The sequence below is a fragment of the Coregonus clupeaformis genome, unplaced genomic scaffold (assembly GCF_020615455.1).
Source record: "Coregonus clupeaformis isolate EN_2021a unplaced genomic scaffold, ASM2061545v1 scaf0056, whole genome shotgun sequence".
Classification (NCBI taxonomy): domain Eukaryota; kingdom Metazoa; phylum Chordata; class Actinopteri; order Salmoniformes; family Salmonidae; genus Coregonus; species Coregonus clupeaformis.
The window spans coordinates 57,192-79,387 of NW_025533511.1; the positions used below are offsets into that span (position 1 = coordinate 57,192).

The following is a 22,196-nucleotide window of genomic DNA, read 5'->3' on the forward strand; positions in this document are numbered from 1 at the left end:
CTAGGCCACTCCAGGACCTTAATGTGCTTCTTCTTGAGCCACTCCTTTGTTGCCTTGGCCATGTGTTTTTGGTCATTGTCATGCTGGAATACCCATCCACGACCCATTTTCAATGCCCTGGCTAAGGGAAGGAGTTTCTCACCCAAGATTTGACGGTACATGGCCCTATCCATCGTCCCTTTGATGCAGTGAAGTTGTCCTGTCCCCTTATCAGAAAAACACCCCTAAAGCGTAATGTTTACACCTCCATGTTTGACGTGGGGATGGTGTTCTTGGGGTCATAGGCAGCATTCCTCCTCCTCCAAACACGGCGAGTTGAGTTGATGCCAAAGAGCTCCATTTTGGTCTCATCTGACCACAACACTTTCACCCAGTTCTCCTCTGAATCATTCAGATGTTCATTGGCAAACTTCAGACGGCCCTGTATATGTGCTTTCTTGAGCAGGGGTACCTAGCGGGCGCTGCAGGATTTCAGTCCTTCACGACGTAGTGTGTTACCAATTGTTTTCTTGGTGACTATGGTCCCAGCTTTCTTGAGATCATTGACAAGATCCTCCCGTGTAGTTCTGGGCTGATTCCTCACCGTTTTCATGATCATTGCAACTCCACGAGGTGAGATCTTGCATGAAGCCCCAGGCCGAGGGAGATTGACAGTTATTTTGTGTTTCTTCCATTTGCGAATAATCGCACCAACTGTTGTCACCTTCTCACCAAGCTGCTTGGCGATGGTCTTGTAGCCCATTCCAGCCTTGTGTAGGTCTACAATCTTGTCCCTGACATCCTTGGAGAGCTCTTTGGTCTTGGCCATGGTGGAGAGTTAGGAATCTTATTGATTGATTGCTTCTGTGGACAGGTGTCTTTTATACAGGTAACAAGCTGAGATTAGGAGCACTCCCTTTAAGAGTGTGCTCCTAATCTCAGCTCGTTACCTGTATAAAAGACACCTGGGAGCCAGAAATCTTTCTGATTGAGAGGGGGTCAAATACTTATTTCCCTCATTAAAATGCAAATCAATTTATAACATTTTTTACATGCGTTTTTCTTGATTTTTTTGTTGTTATTCTGTCTCTCACTGTTCAAATAAACCTACCATTAAAATTATAGACTGATCATTTCTTTGTCAGTGGGCAAACGTACAAAATCAGCAGGGGATCAAATACTTTTTTCCCTCTCTGTATCTCTTACACCTTATTAGCGTCTAACTGGTGCAACCCACTCCTGGTCAGTAGAGTCAGTATCTTCCCCCTCTTAAGTACTATATGTATTTGCTGAAAGTATTACCATGTGAATTACAAATACTCAATAACCTGTTTTGCCAGTGTTAATAGGAAAGTATTTATGACTATGTTTATTGCACGTACAGACAATTACTCTGTGACAAAGCAACGAGACAAACGGGGGGTTGACACCTCCAATGTTGCATCTGACGAGGAACCAGCGAAGAGGGCGGTGACTAATCCAATCAGATTCCGTGTAGAGCCACCTGGTGAGGATTTCTTAAGCGCTCTTATTCCATTGTGTGTATTACATGCATCAGGAAGTAGATGAAATAAATTATTATTTTTTTGTATTGTACTTCGTAAGATGATGATGGAAGTGAAGCACTCCAGAAGAAGACAAGCCCAGCTTCCAGTGCCCCAGCTTCCACCAGCTCCTAGTGGTAAGATCCTGCATTAGGCTACTAGGTCATTAAATGTATAATCAGCAAGTTGATGGTAAGTTTGACACATATTCAAGTATGTGGGTGAAGAAAAGCTTACAGTTAATGCAAGTACTAGTCTTAAATTGTAGAGACGGCATGAAATCATAACCTAATGACAGTTGATATGACAAGAAATTACCACACCCATCTGATCTTGACATGCTTGATTATTAGTCACATTACCAAAGTGTAACAGTTCTTCTTTTTTTTCTATTAGCAACTTCAAGAGCCAGTGTCTTTGAAAATACCCTACCAACTACTACTACTTTCTCAAAGTTCTGTTCCCACCAACTGTATGGGATGGACAGGAAAATCTGTTAAGTGTGTACTGTAAATGTGGTAATGGTTTGACATCTGTGATATTCTCTGAAGTTGCAGATGCAGAGAACTTGAGGCCATGTGCCACCTCAAGCCAGAGCGACAGTAAGTGTCTGGTTGTAGTTTGTTAGGGTAAACAATTTAATTGTATGAAGTATTATAGCTTTACAAACCTTTCAAAGCCACTCAATAGAATGCAATTACCATCACATTTTTGTATATTAGGTTATTTAAAGTCATATTACTACTTTGTGCATACTGTTAGAACTTTCCAAATACTTACTTTTTTTCCTTCTGTTTTCTCAGTTAGTCCAAGTGGCAGCCAGGAAGAAGCTGGCCAAGACAGAGCATCAGAATCAGGTTTCTTTAGCCTTCAAGATATTGATCTCGAAATCGTAAATGTAGAAAGTTTAAATAACAACATGATTTGTTACTTAGATTTTAGACCAAGAGCTGCCATCCCTGCTTGATGAGCCTGTGGCTTCTGAGATGCCCGCTGGATACATTAAAGGTATATTATGCTAGCCTATATGTTACAAAATGTTGCTTCTCTTGTATTATCAACATCAATTCAAAATTGTATGGCTGTCAGCAGCTATATGGTTATCAATACTACTAATATATATGAAGGGTGGATATTTTGATCGAGGTATTTCACATGGCCTTGATACATGTCCTGCCTGGTACTCATGGCTTGTATCATCACGCTGCTTGCAGCAAAACTGTTGTCTTTATTATTTTGTAGATCTTCAAGCAGTGGAGATGAAGATAATGGTGAAACTGGAGATTATCATCATCATCACCATCATCATCACCATCATCATCATCATGGTGGAACTGGAGATGATGCATACAGAATTCAAGACTGCTCTGAACCAAGTTATAGAGGCCATAGAGGCCCGGCAGCCAAAGGAGTTGGAATCCTTGGGGAAACTTGAAATGCTGCAAAACCCAGCAGAAACAAATGAGGAACTGAAGGATATCTGTGAAACACTTAAAGACTCCCACTATTGAAAGAAAATGGTAGGGATGGCCATTTAAAATGTATCTGTTTGTAAAAAATAAAATAATCTACATCACGTATTTGAACAGCAATTGACAAAAACAAGTTTGCTGTTCATCAAGAGCCACTTGAATGCGACCAGATTTGAGAGAAGATTGCAACCTGCAATATTATTGAATCCAAATATCTTAATGTCAACGAAATGCAGTTTTTAGTGTTTGGATTGATTTCTCATGACTATCAATCAGAACTGTATGGCCAGCTGTCTTAGCTGAGGAACACAGAAATGAGTTGGATTCTTTAGACCTCTCTCCTTCACCTTTCCTTTGTCCTCTCTCTCCGATCTTAACAGGTGGTAGGATTTCACACTGCCTTGTTACTGATTTAATTCATTTGAAATTTTAATAAATACACATTTGACTTACCATCACTTGACCAATAATACTATCTACAAAATAATAGTAGATTGGTTTCGATGATGCCATTGCAAGTGACAGAGGAAACACTGTGGGTGGTGATAGATTGATGGAGCACAAAAGTGGCCATAATGACAGATCCAATACCTGACCTTCTGCTGTGGCCTGGACCTGGGCTCAGGAATCAGACGAAATATGAGAAAAATTGTAACAGAGGAGCTGTGGACAGAGGAGCTGTGGACAGAGGAGCTGTGGACAGAGGAGCTGTGGACAGAGGAGCTGTGGACAGAGGAGCTATGGACAGGGGAGCTGCGGACAGAGGAGCTGTGGACAGAGGAGCTGTGGACAGAGGAGCTGTGGACAGAGGAGCTGTGGACAGAGGAGCTGTGGACAGGGGAGCTGTGGACAGAGGAGCTGTGGACAGGGGAGCTGTGGACAGAGAAGCTGTGGACAGGGGAGCTGTGGACATTGGTGCTGTGGACAGAGGAGCTGTGGACAGGGGAGCTGTGGACAGAGGAGCTGCGGACAGAGGAGCTGCGGACAGAGGAGCTGCGGACAGAGGAGCTGCGGACAGAGGAGCTGCGGACAGGGGAGCTGCGGACAGGGGAGCTGCGGACAGAGGAGCTGTGGACAGAGAAGCTGTGGACAGAGAAGCTGTGGACAGAGGAGCTGTGGACAGAGAAGCTGTGGACAGGGGAGCTGTGGACAGAGAAGCTGTGGACAGAGGTGCTGTGGACAGAGGAGCTGTGGGCAGGATGGGTAAGTGGGTATTTAATGAACTATCAATCTATGATGCTGTCACAAGTAAGAAAATGCACAAGTTTATTATTTATTATTATTTTGTAGATAGTATTATTGGTCAAGTGATGGTAAGTCAAATGTGTATTTATTAAAATTTGAAATGAATTAAATCAGTAACAAGGCAGTTACAAATTAAATGTGAAATCATACCACCTGTTAAGAGGTCTCATGGCCAAAACTGACTATGAGGGAAGAGAGGTACAATACCCAACCTCTGTCTCAGCCAGCATAGGTGGAAAAGTAAAGATAGGACATGGAATGTACCATTTCAATTCTTTTTCACAAGATAGGAGCTGAAAGCACACCCCAAGGCTACATACCAAGAGGTAGATGACAAAATAGCAGACGCTCTCAAACATGCACCAGCTCGACTCAAGAGTAAGAGAAAGGTATGAATAAAAATAACACTTAATGACCTTTTTTTTTTTTTTTTTACTTCACTTTAATCCAGTTGGTCAGTGTAGCTAAATTATTGTGCTAGTACAAAAGGAATGTAGTAGGGAGTGGACGTTAAACCGGCATTTTGATAATTTGTTTACGGAAAATAATGACCAATTTGTGTTATTGTGACTTCCAGGAGCGGGTCGAGGAAGAGACATGATGAGGATGGAGCAGTAGCAACTGAATAAACATAACATAGCTATTCACTTTTAGCTTTAAGCAGTTTTACAGTTCTTCATTGGAGTGCAGTGTTCATGTTTTTACTGACTTGTTATTTTGTGAGTTTATTGCTGTGATTTTGTTTACGAATCTATAGTGATACAGTTTAAGTAAACACATTTAAAAAAAATATAACTTCTTATTTTCTGGAATTTTGCATATTTCGTCAGTGGACACCTACCGACAGGATACTGTGTATATGTTCAGGGTAGATTAGGTAGATTAAATTACGTATTTTAAGGGGCCTCCCGAGTGGCGCAGTGGTCTAAGACGCTGCATCGCAGTGCAAGCTGCGTTGCTACAGATGCTGGTTCGATACCTGTCTGTGTCACAGCCAGCCGTGACAATGAGACCCTTGAGGTGACGTACAATTGGCCCAGCGTCGTTAGGGGAAGGTTTGGCCAGCAGGGATGTCCTTGTCCCATCGCGCTGTAGCAACTCCTGTGGCAGCCCGGGCGCATGCATGCTGACACGGTCGCCAGCTGTACAGTGTTTTCTCTGACACGTTGGTGCGGCTGGCTTCCAGATTAAGCATTCAATTTAGAATCTTTCAATTTAAATTATTATATAAAATTCTTGCTTCCAAGCTCTGCAGATTTTGCTGCGAAGAGACAGAATCATTAGATCATTTGTTTTGGTACTGTCCATTTGTAGCTTGTTTTTGGACACAGGTCCAGGAATAGCTAAAGGATTGCAATATTTACCTGGAGCTAACCTTGCAGATAGCATTACTGGGTGATCTGAAAAGTCATAGTCAATAGATCAATAACATAATAATACTTTTAGCAAAAATGTTTATTTTCAATTCACAATCTGTAGAAACAATGAGAATAGAAAGGTTCAGAACTTTTGTAAGACATCACAGTACAGTTGAAATGTATATGGCAAATATAAATCCTATATGGATGGTGTTAAGAGATAGATGGGAGGTATTGAATAGAGTTGAAGGATGGGACTAATAACAAATAACAACAAATAATAACAAAGATAGCTAATAATGTAAGCATACTGTGTCCATAATAAGTATATAGGTTGTAGGTTGGGAGCTTTTGTGAAAGAGCACAGTTAGAAAGACATGGCATATAGAAGCAAACCGGATGGACATCATGAAAATAATCGGAGAGGTTGAGAGTAGAGGACGTTCAGGAGAAAAAACAAACAAAATATAATTATTGTAAAATTGACTGTGTCCATAAAATGTAGATAGTAGGTATAAGCTGGAAGTAGATGCCTAAGCATTGTTGTTCACTAGTTTACTCCGAGTAGGGAAGGGTGGTGGGGTTGGAAAGTAATAAAGGGAGAAAAAAAGGGGAAAAAAGCATGCATTGTGTCAAGAAGCAGTGCGGCTTGGCGGGGTTGTGTTTCGGAGGATGCACAGCTCTCGACCTTTGCCGAGGCCATACCAATATGACGAAAAGGGGGTAAAAACATTAGATATTCAGGGGCCCACTCATTTCAACGTCCTGAAGTGACTTGCGATGTAACTTGTGTCAACTGACACCACAGGTACATCTAGGAGAAGTTTCATGAAAACATAATTTTTATGTCAACCTCATAACGTTGCTAAACGTCAAAATACATTGAGAGCCCCACAAAATGCAGTTTCTGGTAACCATTGGGAACGTAACTTTGGTCGGTGGGTGCCTACAGTACCAATAAGGCACGTTCAGAGAAGATTCAAGGACATCTCTTATAATGTTACTGAATAACGTTATTTAACTGTTTAAAATCCCCCACATTTCTACGTCCTGAAAAGACTTGGGACGTAAGTTTTGTCAGTGGACACCACAGCTACGTAGAAGGCACGCTTCACAATAACGTTATCATGACTTATGTAGGGACTAAAATAACTTTGTGGTCACGTCCTGGATCATAATTTTGTTAGCTGGATTGTTGGAAAGGTGGCATCCTATGACGGTGCCACGTTGAAAGTCACTGAACTCTTCAGTAAGGCCATTCTACTGCCAATGTTTGTCTATGGAGATTGCATGGATGTGTGCTCGATTTTATACACCTGTCAGCAACGGGTGTGGCTGAAATAGCCGAATCCACTAATTTGAACGCCTGGTACGGCAACTGCACCACCCGCAACAGCATGGCTCTCCAGAGGGTGGTGCGGTCAGCCCAACGCATCACCGGGGGAACACTGCCTGCCCTCCAGGACATCTACAGCACCCGGTGTCACAGGAAGGCCAAGAAGATCATCAAGGACTTCAGCCACCCGAGCCACGGCCTGTTCAACCCGCTACCATCTAGCAGACAGAGACAGTACAGGTGCATCAAAGCTGGGACCGAGAGACTGACAAACAGCTTCCATCTCCAGCCATCCCTTTTACTTTTTGGGTTATGTGTGTACTGTTATTGTATTGCTAGATATTACTGCACTGTTGGAGCTAGAAACATTAGCATTTCGCTGTACCTGCGATAACATCTGCAAATCTGTGTATGCGACCAAAAAAAATGTGATTGGATTTGATGACTTGCATTGTATTTGTGCCACAAATGCTAAAGTTAGCATTTGGAAACAGTGCCAGGAAAACTAAACCACAATGTATTGCTGTCATACCTTGTCCATGGACTGCTTACAGGGTAAGGAAACCAATATATACTTTTGTAATTTGGGTGAACTATCCCTGTATTGTTGCGAACACAGGTCGCTGATATTAAAGGCGAACGCCCTAAGCATCGCACCAATAGGTTTAACCCACCTGGTGGGAATTATAACGTGGCTAATATAGCAAAGACCGCTACACTGCCCCCTTCGAACAGCTTCTTTAATGTGGGCTTTTCCATTGTATGGTTCTGACTTGGTGTATGACCAAGCAGGCAACTGGGACAACTGACTAGGGTGCAAAAATTAGGCCTGTTATTTTCCCACACTTGAAGTTCTTTACAGAAGTAAGAGATCAGAAACCATAGTGTTAAAAAGTAGGCTTGGACTGTATACCGTATACCGGGATCTTGGGCTGCATACTGTGTATATACCGTATACCGGGATCTTGGGCTGTATACCGTATATATACCGTATACCAGGATCTTGGGCTGTATACCGTGTATATACCGTATACCTGGATCTTGGGCTGTATACCATGTATATACCATATACCGGGATCTTGGGCTGTATACCGTATATATATCGTATACCGGGATCTTGGGCTGTATACCGTATATATATCGTATACCTGGATCTTGGGCTGTATACCGTGTATATACCGTATACCTGGAACTTGGGCTGTATACCGTATATATACCGTATACCGGGATCTTGGGCTGTATACCGTATATATATCGTATACCAGGATCTTGGGCTGTATACCGTGTATATACCGTATACCTGGATCTTGGGCTGTATACCATGTATATACCATATACCGGGATCTTGGGCTGTATACCGTATATATATCGTATACCGGGATCTTGGGCTGTATACCGTATATATATATCGTATACCTGGATCTTGGGCTGTATACCGTGTATATACCGTATACCTGGAACTTGGGCTGTATACCGTATATATACCGTATACCGGGATCTTGGGCTGTATACCGTGTATATACCGTATACCTGGAACTTGGGCTGTATACCGTATATATACCATATACCGGGATCTTGGGCTGTATACCGTATATATATCGTATACCGGGATCTTGGGCTGTATACCGTGTATATACTGTATACCGGGATCTTGGGCTGTATACCGTATATATACCATATACCTGGAACTTGGGCTGTATACCGTATATATACCGTATACCGGGATCTTGGGCTGTATACCGTATATATATCGTATACCGGGATCTTGGGCTGTATACCGTGTATATACTGTATACCGGGATCTTGGGCTGTATACCGTATATATACCGTATACTGGGATCTTGGGCTGTATAGGACATCCCCGTGCTTCAACCCACCACGGCCCCCACACGAGTCTAGCCGTGACTTCCGATGGCCTCACGACTGCCATCCTACTTCTTGCACCAGTGTAGCTTTCGTCGGGCCAGGGAAGCAAAACAGGGTTGCTGGCGTGAAAGGCTGACACCCTAAACATCACACCTGTAGGGTTAACCCAATAATATGTTTAGTAACAAACTACTAGCAAAAGTGCTAATTAAAGTAGAGAGCATTTCAACAACATAGTGAGTGTGTGAGTATGGTCCATTGATGAAACATCATTATTTCTACCCTGCGTTAATTTCCTGCACTGTCCTGTGTAGTGCGGTGGTCGGCCTACCTGTTGATCTAGGGGCCATGCACATGGAGGCGACCCCTCTCCCCTGGCAGCGACACAGGGCGGTACGCAGGGCTTGTACCTGTCACAGCTATGCAGCTCGTTGTCTTTCCTGGTGTGCTCCAGACGTCCTCTATTGATCTCGCCTGCCAAACGGAGCCACTGACCGTGATGGACCCGTTCCCGCCAACTCAAAGTCAGCTGTTGACCACAGAAAGTGCTAGATATGGGCTAATGGCAACAGGAAACTAGGCTATGGACGAACGTAAACTTTTAAATGAGAATATATTTTGAAAAAGATTGGAGAAAAGTAAGTTATTTATATATTTTCCTGTTTCATAATGTCAACCATGAGTTGAAAAATCATGTTGATCCCATTTCTACGCTATAGATTATGTGATATCAATTTACAGCAATGGGTTGACCATTTTCTCCATTGAATTGACAAGCAATCAGGCTTGGATGAACGTCATTTTTAGGTCAGGGATTCATGCCCATTTGCACATAGCTCTCTGCTACAATATGTGATACACTAGCCAGTGGGAAAATAAGGCTAACTAAGTTTACATAAGATGAAGATATTAGCTACCAAACTTCAGAGAAGCAACTGATCAACCACTTGTATGAGGTCTGCTGAGTTGCTCAGATATGGAAAGATTGTCAATTCCATTTGAATTCAGTCGATCATGATCATATTGAATTGGAAACAACTCATAGATCACCACGGTCTCAACCTTTTTTGATATGCTCAGGAGGACCGTTATTAGCATGTTTTAACCACTCCTTTGTAAATGGTAGATTATCAGACACTCAAGAAGAAGGTCTGATTTCATTATTACTGAAACAGGATACAAGTGGGAAATATAAAGATCCAGTCCATTAAAACAATTGGAGGCCCCTTACACTTCAGTGTTGTGATGCAAAAATTCTAGCAAAATGTATAGCGCATAGAATTAAAAAGGTATTGTCGGACATCATTCATTCTAATCAGACAGAATCTCTTATAAAATGGGTTAAAATCATGTATAGTAACCCTAGGTGTAAAATAGTAAATAATGGCTATTTCTGAGAAGGTTTTAAACTGTCAAGAGGAGTGAAACAAGGTTGTCCACTATCGGTATGTCTATTTATTATGGCCATCAAAATGTTAGCTATTAAAATCAGATCCAACAATAATATCAAGGGATTAGAAATCAAGGTCTTAAAAACAAAGGTGTCATTGTATGTTGATGATTCATGTTTTCTTTTAAATCCACAACTTGAATCCCTACACAGCCTCATAGAGGATTTAGATACATTTTCTAACCTCTCTGGATTACAACCAAATTATGATAAATGTACTATATTACGTATTGGATCACTAACAAATACAATTTTTACATTACAATGTAGTTTACCAATAAAATGGTATGATGCTGATGTGGATATACTCGGAATACATATCCCAAATGAAATACAATGAGGAAAAAAAGTATTTGTTCCCCTGCTGATTTTGTACGTTTGCCCACTGACAAAGACATGAACAGTCTATAATTTTAATGGTAGGTTTATATGAACAGTGAGAGACAGAATAACAATTAAAATTCCATTTTAATTCAGTCGATCATGATCATATTGAATTGGAAACAACTCATAGATCACCACGGTCTCAACCTTTTTTGATATGCTCAGGAGGACCGTTATTAGCATGTTTTAACCACTCCTTTGTAAATGGTAGATTATCAGACACTCAAGAAGAAGGTCTGATTTCATTATTACTGAAACAGGATACAAGTGGGAAATATAAAGATCCAGTCCATTAAAACAATTGGAGGCCCCTTACACTTCAGTGTTGTGATGCAAAAATTCTAGCAAAATGTATAGCGCATAGAATTAAAAAGGTATTGTCGGACATCATTCATTCTAATCAGAAAGGTTTTTTACATGGACGATACATTGGAGATAATATAAGGCAAGTACTGGAAACAATAGAACACTATGATAAATCTGGGAAACCAGGCCTGCTATTCATAGCAGACTTCGAAAAGGCATTTGATAAAGTACGACTGGAGTTTATATGTAAATGCCTAGAGCATTCCAATTTGGGAGAATCTCTTATAAAATGGGTTAAAATCATGTATAGTAACCCTAGGTGTAAAATAGTAAATAATGGCTATTTCTGAGAAGGTTTTAAACTGTCAAGAGGAGTGAAACAAGGTTGTCCACTATCGGTATGTCTATTTATTATGGCCATCAAAATGTTAGCTATTAAAATCAGATCCAACAATAATATCAAGGGATTAGAAATCAAGGTCTTAAAAACAAAGGTGTCATTGTATGTTGATGATTCATGTTTTCTTTTAAATCCACAACTTGAATCCCTACACAGCCTCATAGAGGATTTAGATACATTTTCTAACCTCTCTGGATTACAACCAAATTATGATAAATGTACTATATTACGTATTGGATCACTAACAAATACAATTTTTACATTACAATGTAGTTTACCAATAAAATGGTATGATGCTGATGTGGATATACTCGGAATACATATCCCAAATGAAATACAATGAGGAAAAAAAGTATTTGTTCCCCTGCTGATTTTGTACGTTTGCCCACTGACAAAGACATGAACAGTCTATAATTTTAATGGTAGGTTTATATGAACAGTGAGAGACAGAATAACAACAAAAAATCCAGAAAAACGCATGTCAAAAATGTTATAAATTGATTTACATTTGAATGAGGGAAAAAAGTATTTGACCCCTCTGCAAAACATGGCTTAGGACTTGGTGGCAAAACCCTTGTTGGCAATCACAGAGGTCAGACGTTTCTTATAGTTGGCCACCAGGTTTGCACACATCTCAGGAGGTATTTTGTTCCACTCCTCTTTGCAGATCTTCTCCAAGTCATTAAGGTTTTGAGGCTGACGTTTGGCAACTCAAACCTTCAGCTCCCTCCACAGATTTTCTATGGGATTAAGGTCAAGAGACTGGCTAGGCCACTCAAGGACCTTATTGTGCTTCTTCTTGAGCCACTCCTTTGTTGCCTTGGCCGTGTGTTTTGGGTCATTGTCATGCTGGAATACCCATCCACGACCCATTTTCAATGCCCTGGCTGAGGGAAGGAGGTTCTCCCCCAAGATTTGACGGTACATGGCCCCGTCCATCCTCCCTTGATGCGGTGAAGTTGTCCTGTCCCCTTATCAGAAAAACACCCCCAAAGCATAATGTTTCCATCTCCATGTTTGACGGTGGGGATGGTGTTCTTGGGGTCATAGGCAGCATTCCTCCTCCTCCAAACACGGCGAGTTGAGTTGATGCCAAAGAGCTCCATTTTGGTCTCATCTGACCACAACACTTTCACCCAGTTCTCCTCTGAATCATTCAGATGTTCATTGGCAAACTTCAGACGGCCCTGTATATGTGCTTTCTTGAGCAGGGGGACCTGGCGTGCGCTGCAGGATTTTAATCCATGACGGCGTAGTGTGTTACTAATAGTTTTCTTTGAGACTGTGGTCCCAGCTCTTTTCAGGTCATTGACCAGGTCCTGCCGTGTAGTTCTGGGCTGATCCCTCACCTTCCTCATGATCATTGATGCCCCACGAGGTGAGATCTTGCATGGAGCCCCAGACCGATGGTGATTGACCGTCATCTTGAACTTCTTCCATTTTCTAATAATTGCGCCAACAGTTGTTGCCTTCTCACCAAGCTGCTTGCTTATTGTCCTGTAGCCCATCCCAGCCTTGTGCAGGTCTACAATTTTATCCCTGATGTCCTTACACAGCTCTCTGGTCTTGGCCATTGTGGGGAGGTTGGAGTCTGTTTGATTGAGTGTGTGGACAGGTGTCTTTTATACAGGTAACGAGTTCAAACAGGTGCAGTTAATACAGGTAATGAGTGGAGAACAGGAGGGCTTCTTAAAGAAAAACTAACAGGTCTGTGAGAGCCGGAATTCTTACTGGTTGGTAGGTGATCAAATACTTATGTCATGCAATAAAATGCAAATTAATTACTTAAAAATCATACAATGTGATTTTCTGGATTTCCGTCTCTCACAGTTGAAGTGTACCTATGATAAAAATAACAGACCTCTACATGCTTTGTAAGTAGGAAAACCTGCAAAATCGGCAGTGTATCAAATACTTGTTCTCCCCATTGTATATATATATACATATCCTTTAAAAAATATATATTTCCCTTCATTACTTTCCAACCCCACCATCCCTTCCCTAATTGGAGTAAACTAGTGAACAACAACGCTTCGGCCTTTACTTCCAGCTTATACATACTATATACATTTTATGGACACAGTCAATTTGACAATAATTCTATTTTGTTTGTTTTTACTCGTGAACTTCCTCTACCCTCAACCTCTCCGATCATTTTCATGATGTCCATCCTGTTAGAAAGATATGGCCTATAGAAGCTAACTGTGCTCTTTCACAAAAGCTCTCAACCTATAACCTGTATACTTATTATGGACACAGTAAACTTTACATTAGTTATCTTGTTGTTATTAGTTTCTCGCATGGAATGGCATTCATTTCTCAGAACAATAATAAACTGACGAGTTTCAGAAGAAAGTTCTATGTTTCTGGCCATTTTGAGCCTGTAATCGAACCCACAATTGCTGATGCTCCAGATACTCAACTAGTCTCAAGAAGGACAGTTTTATTGCTTCTTTAATCAGCACAACAGTTTTCAGCTGTGCTAACATAATTGCAAAAGGGTTTTCTAATGATCAATTAGGTTTTTTAAATGATAAACTTGGATTAGCAAACACAACGTGCCATTGGAACACAGGACTGATGGTTGCTGATAATGGGCCTCTGTATGCCTATGTAGATATTCCATTAAAAATCAGCCGTTTCCAGCTACAATAGCCATTTACAACATTAACAATGTCTACACTGTATTTCTGATCAATTTGATGTTATTTTAATGGACAAAAAAAATAATTTTCTTTCGAAAACAAGGACATTTCTAAGTGACCCCAAACTTTTGAACGGTGGTGTATGTGTATATATATATAAATATATATATATATATGCTAGAGAAAAAAACATATGTGGGATTGGAAGTGATGCAGACAATTACATTGATGGAAGTTACAATCTATCTGCTATATTAAAGCTGATCTACCACCAAGACAAAAAAGAAGAAAGAAAACCCCACCATGGTCAGTGTTTTGTTTTTCAACTAATATATTGAATTGACTTGATTAAGATGGAACTTACCCCAAACCTATCCATGAACCTATCCCAACAAGAACGAATTCCAAAATGTCCTAGTAGTATGTCTGCAACTAGCTCTCACATTCTCACATCAGAATTAGACTTTCATCCATGTTTCTCAAACGTCACATTTCGAAGTTGTTGCAAATGTCACATTTTGAAGTGTTTAAGGTTAAGTTTAGGAATTAACTCCGAAATCTTAAGGTTTTGTATTGACTCTGAATAGTTAAGGTAAGGATTAAGGTTTGGGATAGGCTTAAAACAAAAATCTAAAAAACAAACATTCTATCACTGGATTCGATCTTGCAACTGTTGGAATCAGAGGCAGATGCTTCCATCTGCCATCCTGTCCACAACGTCCTAGTAAAACCGAAACCTACTTGAAAGTAACAGCGCTCGCTCGCTGTTGCCCCTAGTGGCCGGTTTCCACATCATCCCCGATGTCCTCAGACATGGATGGTTGTGGAATACTGACTTGTACCAAGGGTGACCTGGCTGATGTATGCTAAACACACAACTACATAGGGCAAACAATGTTTCCCTATTTGAAAGCTGATAATGAGCATGAGATAAGAGAACTATCACTACCTGTTGATTTTTATATATAGTTCACTGCTTCGTGGTTACTTAAGCTTGACTCAAGGGTAAACAGGCAATTGAGTGGAGTGATGTCAAAAGGTGGACTCAAGACGGAGTGAGGCTAATCGCTGCAGCATTTAGACTTTTACTCGTTGCGTACCACAAACACTGAAACAATCAAATGTGTGAGACACTGACAGAATCGCGGGTGACACACAGTAGCCTAACCTTCAGGGCGCGTACTCATGCTGCCATGTTATGGATCTGTAGGCCTATGGATTGCTCACAATGGTCGATAACGATATAAAGCTTTAATAAAAGCATTTACCCATGACGCACAGAGAGGCTGCCAGACAGTGCTCAAACAGGTCAAGTGAATGTGGCAAGCAACTACAAGATGAAATAGGCCTAGGTCTCCTTTCCTTTTGGCTCACCATGCGTGACTTAGTGGACAGTTAATACTCTTGTAGCAGATAAAGCATAGGTGTTACCTCAAAGTGTTGAAGGCTATGCGGTTGCTAGACTATATTATAGGGTTATGTAAAATAGGTCAACAATAGTATTCTCAGACATATAACCTATACACATCACTTCTGTACACAAATACAGTCTGGCGTTGCTCATGGGCTTCCATGTAAAATAAGATTGGACACGACTTGCCTGTCGACAAGATGCCTTCTCAGATGAAGGGGTTTTACTGCGATATTCCAGCTTGTCTTGGGTAATTATAGCAACAGCTCCAGTATTCACATCTGCATCACAGGTTTAGCACCCTGATCGAATTTGACAGAGGAACTGCCAAGCACTACAGATGCTGTATATGATAGACATAATAGCCTACATTAAATGATTATGAAATGGCTAATAGTATTACAGTTATAAAAATACATATTAGTAGCACACAATGTAGGCAATATTACTTATATTACCAACGCCATGGGATATTAGTAACAAGATGGGCCATATCAGCATCATTTGTCATTAGTCTACTACTACTACGCCTACTATATACAGTGGGGAGAACAAGTATTTGATACGCTGCCGATTTTGCAGGTTTTCCTACTTACAAAGCATGTAAAGGTCTGTAATTTTTATCATAGGTACACTTCAACTGTGAGAGACTGAATCTAAAACAAAAATCAAGAAAATCACATTTTTAAGTAATTAATTTGCATTTTAATGCATGACATAAGTTTTTGATACATCAGAAAAGCAGAATTTAATATTTGGTACAGAAACCTTTGTTTGCAATTACAGAGATCATATGTTTCCTGTAGGTCTTGACCAGGTTTGCACACACTGCAGCAGGGATTTTGGCCCACTCCTCCCTACAGACCTTCTCCAGATCCTTCAGGTTTCGGGGCTGTCGCTGGGCAACACGGACTTTCAACTCCCTCCAAAGATTTTCTATGGGGTTGAGATCTGGAGACTGGCTAGGCCACTCCAGGACCTTGAAATGCTTCTTACGAAGCCACTCCTTCGTTGCCCGGGCGGTGTGTTTGGGATCATTGTCATGCTGAAAGACCCAGCCACGTTTAATCTTCAATTCCCTTGCTGATGGAAGGAGGTTTTCACTCAAAATCTCACGATACATGGCCCCATTCATTCTTTCCTTTACACGGATCAGTCGTCCTGGTCCCTTTGCAGAAAAACAGCCCCAAAGCATGATGTTTCCACCCCCATGCTTCACAGTAGGTATGGTGTTCTTTGGATGCAACTCAGCATTCTTTGTCCTCCAAACACGACGACTTGAGTTTTTACCAAAAAGTTATATTTTGGTTTCATCTGACCATATGACATTCTCCCAGTCCTCTTCTGGATCATCCAAATGCACTCTAGCAAACTTCAGACGGGCCTGGACATGTACTGGCTTAAGCAGGGGGACACGTCTGGCACTGCAGGATTTGAGTCCCTGGCGGCGTAGTGTGTTACTGATGGTAGGCTTTGTTACTTTGGTCCCAGCTCTCTGCAGGTCACTCACTAGGTCCCCCCGTGTGGTTCTGGGATTTTTGCTCACCGTTCTTGTGATCATTTTGACCCCACGGGGTGAGATCTTGCGTGGAGCCCCAGATCGAGGGAGATTATCAGTGGTCTTGTATGTCTTCCATTTCTTAATAATTGCTCCCACAGTTGATTTCTTCAAACCAAGCTGCTTACCTATTGCAGATTCAGTCTTCCCAGCCTGGTGCAGGTCTACAATTTTGTTTCTGGTGTCCTTTGACAGCTCTTTGGTCTTTGCCATAGTGGAGTTTGGAGTGTGACTGTTTGAGGTTGTGGACAGGTGTCTTTTATACTGATAACAAGTTCAAACAGGTGCCATTAATACAGGTAACGAGTGGAGGACAGAGGAGCCTCTTAAAGAAGAAGTTACAGGTCTGTGAGAGCAGAAATCTTGCTTGTTTGTAGGTGACCAAATACTTATTTTCCACCATAATTTGCAAATAAATTCATTAAAAATCCTACAATGTGATTTTCTGGAGAAAAAAAATCTCAATTTGTCTCTCATAGTTGACGTGTACCTATGATGAAAATTACAGGCCTCTCTCATCTTTTTAAGTGGGAGAACTTGCACAATTGGTGACTGACTAAATACTTTTTTTCCCCACTGTATATATATATATATATATATATTTTCTACATATATATAACTGTTAAATTATGTGGTCAAATGGTCTTGATCAACTGAATGGTGATGAGAGGGTTGGGTTTACAATCTCATTGCATGTTATGGCAAAATGAATTTCAAAAAAACATCTGAGATATCATCTGTTGTGACAACCTTGGCTCCCGAGTGGCGCAGTGGTCTAAGGCACTGCATCGCTGTGCTAGCTGTGCCACTAGAGATCCAGGTTCGAATCCAGGCTCTGTTGTAGCCGGCCGCGACCGGGAGACCCATGGGGCGGCGCACAATTGGCCCAGCGTCGTCCAGGGTAGGGGAGGGAATGGCCGGCAGGGATGTAGCTCAGTTGGTAGAGCATGGCGTTTGCAACGCCAGGGTTGTGGGTTCGATTCCCACGGGGGGTCAGTATGAAAAAAATAATGTATGCACTCACTAACTGTAAGTCGCTCCGGATAAGAGCGTCTGCTAAATGACTAAAATGTAAAATGTGGTCTAAGGCACTGCATCTCAGTGCTTGAGGCGTCACTACAGACCCCCTGGTTTGATTCCAGGCTGTATCACAACCGGCCGTGATTGGGAGTCCCATAGGGTGGCGCACAATTGGCCCAGCTTCGTCTGGGTTTGGCCGGTGTAGGCCGTCATTTTAAATAAGAATTTGTTCTTAACTGACTTGCCTAGTTAAATAAATAAAAAATTAATGAAACTTTTTTGCCATTTGAAAATATTATCTTCAGCGTTTCCTAATGGCATTGAAGAGCAAGGCCTAGGGAATATTGAGTGTTATTGGAGCATCATATGTTAAGCCCAGGGCCATGAGCGATGCATCCATTATATTATTTCTGCATAAAGCGCTCTAGCCAAACACCTGGAAGAGTGATCATCGACACTTCCAGCGTTGGTGTGTCGTGTTGCTGTTCCTTGGCAAGGGCACAATGCAACAGCATATGTTTCATACAATGGACTAAAAACCAACATTGTTATAGGTCTGTTTTACTGATTTCTAATGAAAATCAGTGTGTTAAAAAGCATGAACCAGTTGCTTATAGCCTGAAATGATCAACTAGAAGACACAGAAATGTAGGTAAGTGAGTATATAATGCAATGTGATTATGCTGTATACATTCCATAGGCTACTTTTAATAAACATATTTTTTTCAGAAAGCAGTGTCACAACTGTAGGTATTGTTTATGTCGCCCAAAGACTTGTATAAAACTATACTTTCACATAAACCTAACATCGACAAACTTTTGATAAACTGACTCTCGTGTTTATTTGATCTAAACCTACATCTCCGTGTCCTTAAAGCATGATGAGTTATTTCATATTAATTAGTGTATTGTTCAATCCAATATAGAAGGCTACATCTGATTCTATTAGCCCATATGACTCACATAGTCTAATTTACTTGAGGAAATGAAAGACTAATTGATTTTTAAGTGGTGCCCCAGTGGGCAGGAATAGTGAGGGGAAGCACACTTGGAAAGGCATTTGAGAAACTACGCTGTTTTCCCTGAATTGAGAGGTAATGATGTGTTGTTGATTCGACTTAAAGCACACAGGGACCCGGCCAAGAGAAAGCACAGGGAGCGCCTGCATGTGTGGAGCTGTTGGAGAGGCAAACTGACACGTCAAACCTGATTGACCAAGTAGGCTAATACACGATAGCAGCTTGCGATATTACACGGGTGATTTCTTTCACACACACACACACACACACACACACACACACACTTCCCTTTTCTCTTGTTGAAATCCAAATGACTCAGAGCACCCCCACCATCTGATACACGCATCATGGAGTTCAGTCCAGCGAAAGCCCTCCTTAGAGGAACCGGAAGAAAGAGAGCCTACAGCTCCAGCCGCCCGGCTCCATTCACTGTGAAGCTTCCAATGGCTTCATTAGAAGTAACGAGTTGACACAAGGTAAATCTAACATTGAGGAGCTATTCTGTCCGTGCGCGGATCGCCCTCATTAACTGTCGCTAACAAGCCGTGAAAATACACTGATTGGACAGCTCCTGTATAACCCCGCAGACTTAGCAGGATGCCCACTTAATGAGACCACACAAAAAAGTTGGGGAAAACTCTTTACAGTCGAATAATTTGGAGTTTGGTGAAAGAGTTAGTGTAGCATAGGCCTATAGATCTGGATGGTTTGGATGGTTCTTAACTAAAAATTAGTCTGCACTGGTTTCAAATTTAGGAACTTTTCGTATTTTTTAAATTTAATAACCAGATTTCTAGACCCTAAAACAAATAATCAGAAAACACTTTTGTCCAAAATACCCATAGTCACCTGTCCTGCATGTGTAACCAACCATCTCGTAATCTCCATCCACAGTCTCTCTTCTACCCCACTGGTTCTCACTCTTTCTATCTTGGACAAACACTCAATTCCTCCCGATACCATGTGCCAAGTCAGTACTACACAGGCGGTATCAATAGCCAATAAGAATGTAGTACAGACAATAGCCAATATATATTTGCAGTCTATAAAGATAGGCTACGTCTGATTCAAGGTGTGTATTTCATCATCATTATAAAAAGACAAACGATATAGGCTACTGAAAGATCAATCAAAAATTAACGCTCCAGTCCAGCGCTATAAACCACGTTTGGACGCCCAGCAGAGAGGGCTGAAAGCCGGTGCTAAGAAAACCAAGAAAGGGGTATTTGCGCCTCATCCCGACAGCATCACACAGCTGCAGCAGCTCTTGCTGTGCAGGACTTGAAGTAGACTGGTGCTCGTTTTGGCTCCATGAAGACAGATACGAAAGCATCAAACCAAATTTAATCGGATTTCATCATATTATTTGACACTAAATTGACATGGAAATATACCTAATCAATCATGTAATTTAAATGTTAACGTTTTTCATGCGTCTATCGACATTTAATAGGCTAAGACATTTGGGTGAGCGCATCACTATTAGCATATACAAAGTGTGCGTCTTGCGCAAATCCTGGGTTATTCTCAAAAAAGTCGATTTAAAAAGTAGGTTTAAACAAGCGTTTTATTCAATCAGATTTAAAAAGCAATTAATAGTCAACTTTAGAGGCAGAGCCCAGTGTGTGACTAACGAACTTACAGGATCCGGAAAGGATTTCCACCGCTGCGCTTGGACAAACGGATTTCTTCAAGAAATAACGCATACATAGTCCGGTCCCTGTAGTTCATCGTTGACAATCAGCCGTTTAAAACCTGATTAAAACAGGAGAGAAGGCAGAAGGGGAAAGAATGATGAAAAGAAGAAGAGAAAGAAGAAAAAAGCGAAGAAGCAGAAGAAGAGAAAAAATAACAACTACGCTGACTGATGGAGAACGTAGTTTTGTGGTAAATCTGACAAAATGTCACCCTAAAAGTTCGAATGCGTTCTATTGCGAGTTCAGTCAGGAACTTTAAGAGAAACTGTGTCGCTGCCCACATCAGCATGTGACCAAGACCCTGTCATAAAAAAATCTCAATCTTTGACCATGCAGTGTAAAAAGCATACGTCAGAAAAACGAAATATATCAAAAGATGAAAGTAGCCAACGTACCCTCGCTGCATTCTGTTCAGTCATTATCCTGAAAATTCAAAAAAATTACGCATGCATGTTGATGGGGTGGGTGTAGCAGGCTTTTTCTGGTCATCATTTGAGAAGCCGAGGTTAAGTAGGGAAGAAAATAAAAATGAATGCTTTCTTACCTTTTCATTGAGTGCCTCGGTTCCCCCTCTCACAATATGACGTAGCCTAAGATCTTTGTTTATTTCCCCACTTGGAACATTGAAAAAATATATAGCCTAACTTCCGAAATTATGAGCTCAGAGTCAATGGGCGCAAATAAATAAATCCCCGCTAAGTAATCACCCCAAGTCAAGGTTAATTAATATTTGTGCTCTCAGTTTAGTGTTAGTCCTAACTCATGCCTGTATTGTCACGTCGGGGTCCTGCAGTAAATAAACAAAGATCAAGTTAATGATTCGTCCGCATTGAATAACGCATCTCCCGCTGGTTATCGTTAAGAAGCTGGAGGATAAACAGACAATTAGGCCAGGTGAATAAACTTGTTTGGAGGTGTTAATTACATGCTTAACGTAAACAAAAGCTAGGCTATGTAAGAATAATGTGATTTACCACTGGCTTTGCAAACCCATTCAGGTTTTACATTTCACCTAAGTGATTTCCGAATTGCCTGCGAGGGCTGCTTACAACTAGGCTCCGTCTCCTTAAAAACATAGTTCTACGTAATACCTGGAGTCCATGCATATTGATCAGGTAAATGTGTAGACCGGAGACACAAGCAGAGCAGCTTTAAATATTCAGAGTACTTTCCGTTAAGCCCCCTCTTAATATTGGCCCAGCGAGAAGGAGGGAGGTTAGTTTAACACGACCATAGCCAGCATGGAAATAACCTAGGTTACTTCCAGTCCAAGAAGCTTTCCAATTGGACCAATTCAAGTGCCACTTGAAATTACTTCTCCTGAGTTTTGTGTGACAAGGGAGCAAACAGGTTTGATCCCAAAGACAACCTGCCCTAACGCCTCCAACATGATCAAAACCCCACCCCTATAGCACACACAAACACACACGAAAACAAAGCAATGGTATAAATATGGTATATGCAGCCACTGGAACAAAACTCACAGTAATTGTAATAGGAAGTGAA

General features: G+C 41.2%; 1 long non-coding RNA gene across 1 annotated transcript; it reads left to right on the plus strand.

Moving 5' to 3' along the window:
- The first annotated feature begins 2,089 nt into the window (after nt 1-2,089).
- Nucleotides 2,090-2,531, plus strand: LOC121556240. Its single transcript, XR_005998123.1, has 3 exons — nt 2,090-2,125; nt 2,327-2,380; nt 2,466-2,531. It is a non-coding gene; the product is annotated as an uncharacterized LOC121556240 (long non-coding RNA).
- The last annotated feature ends 19,665 nt before the right edge of the window (nt 2,532-22,196 follow it).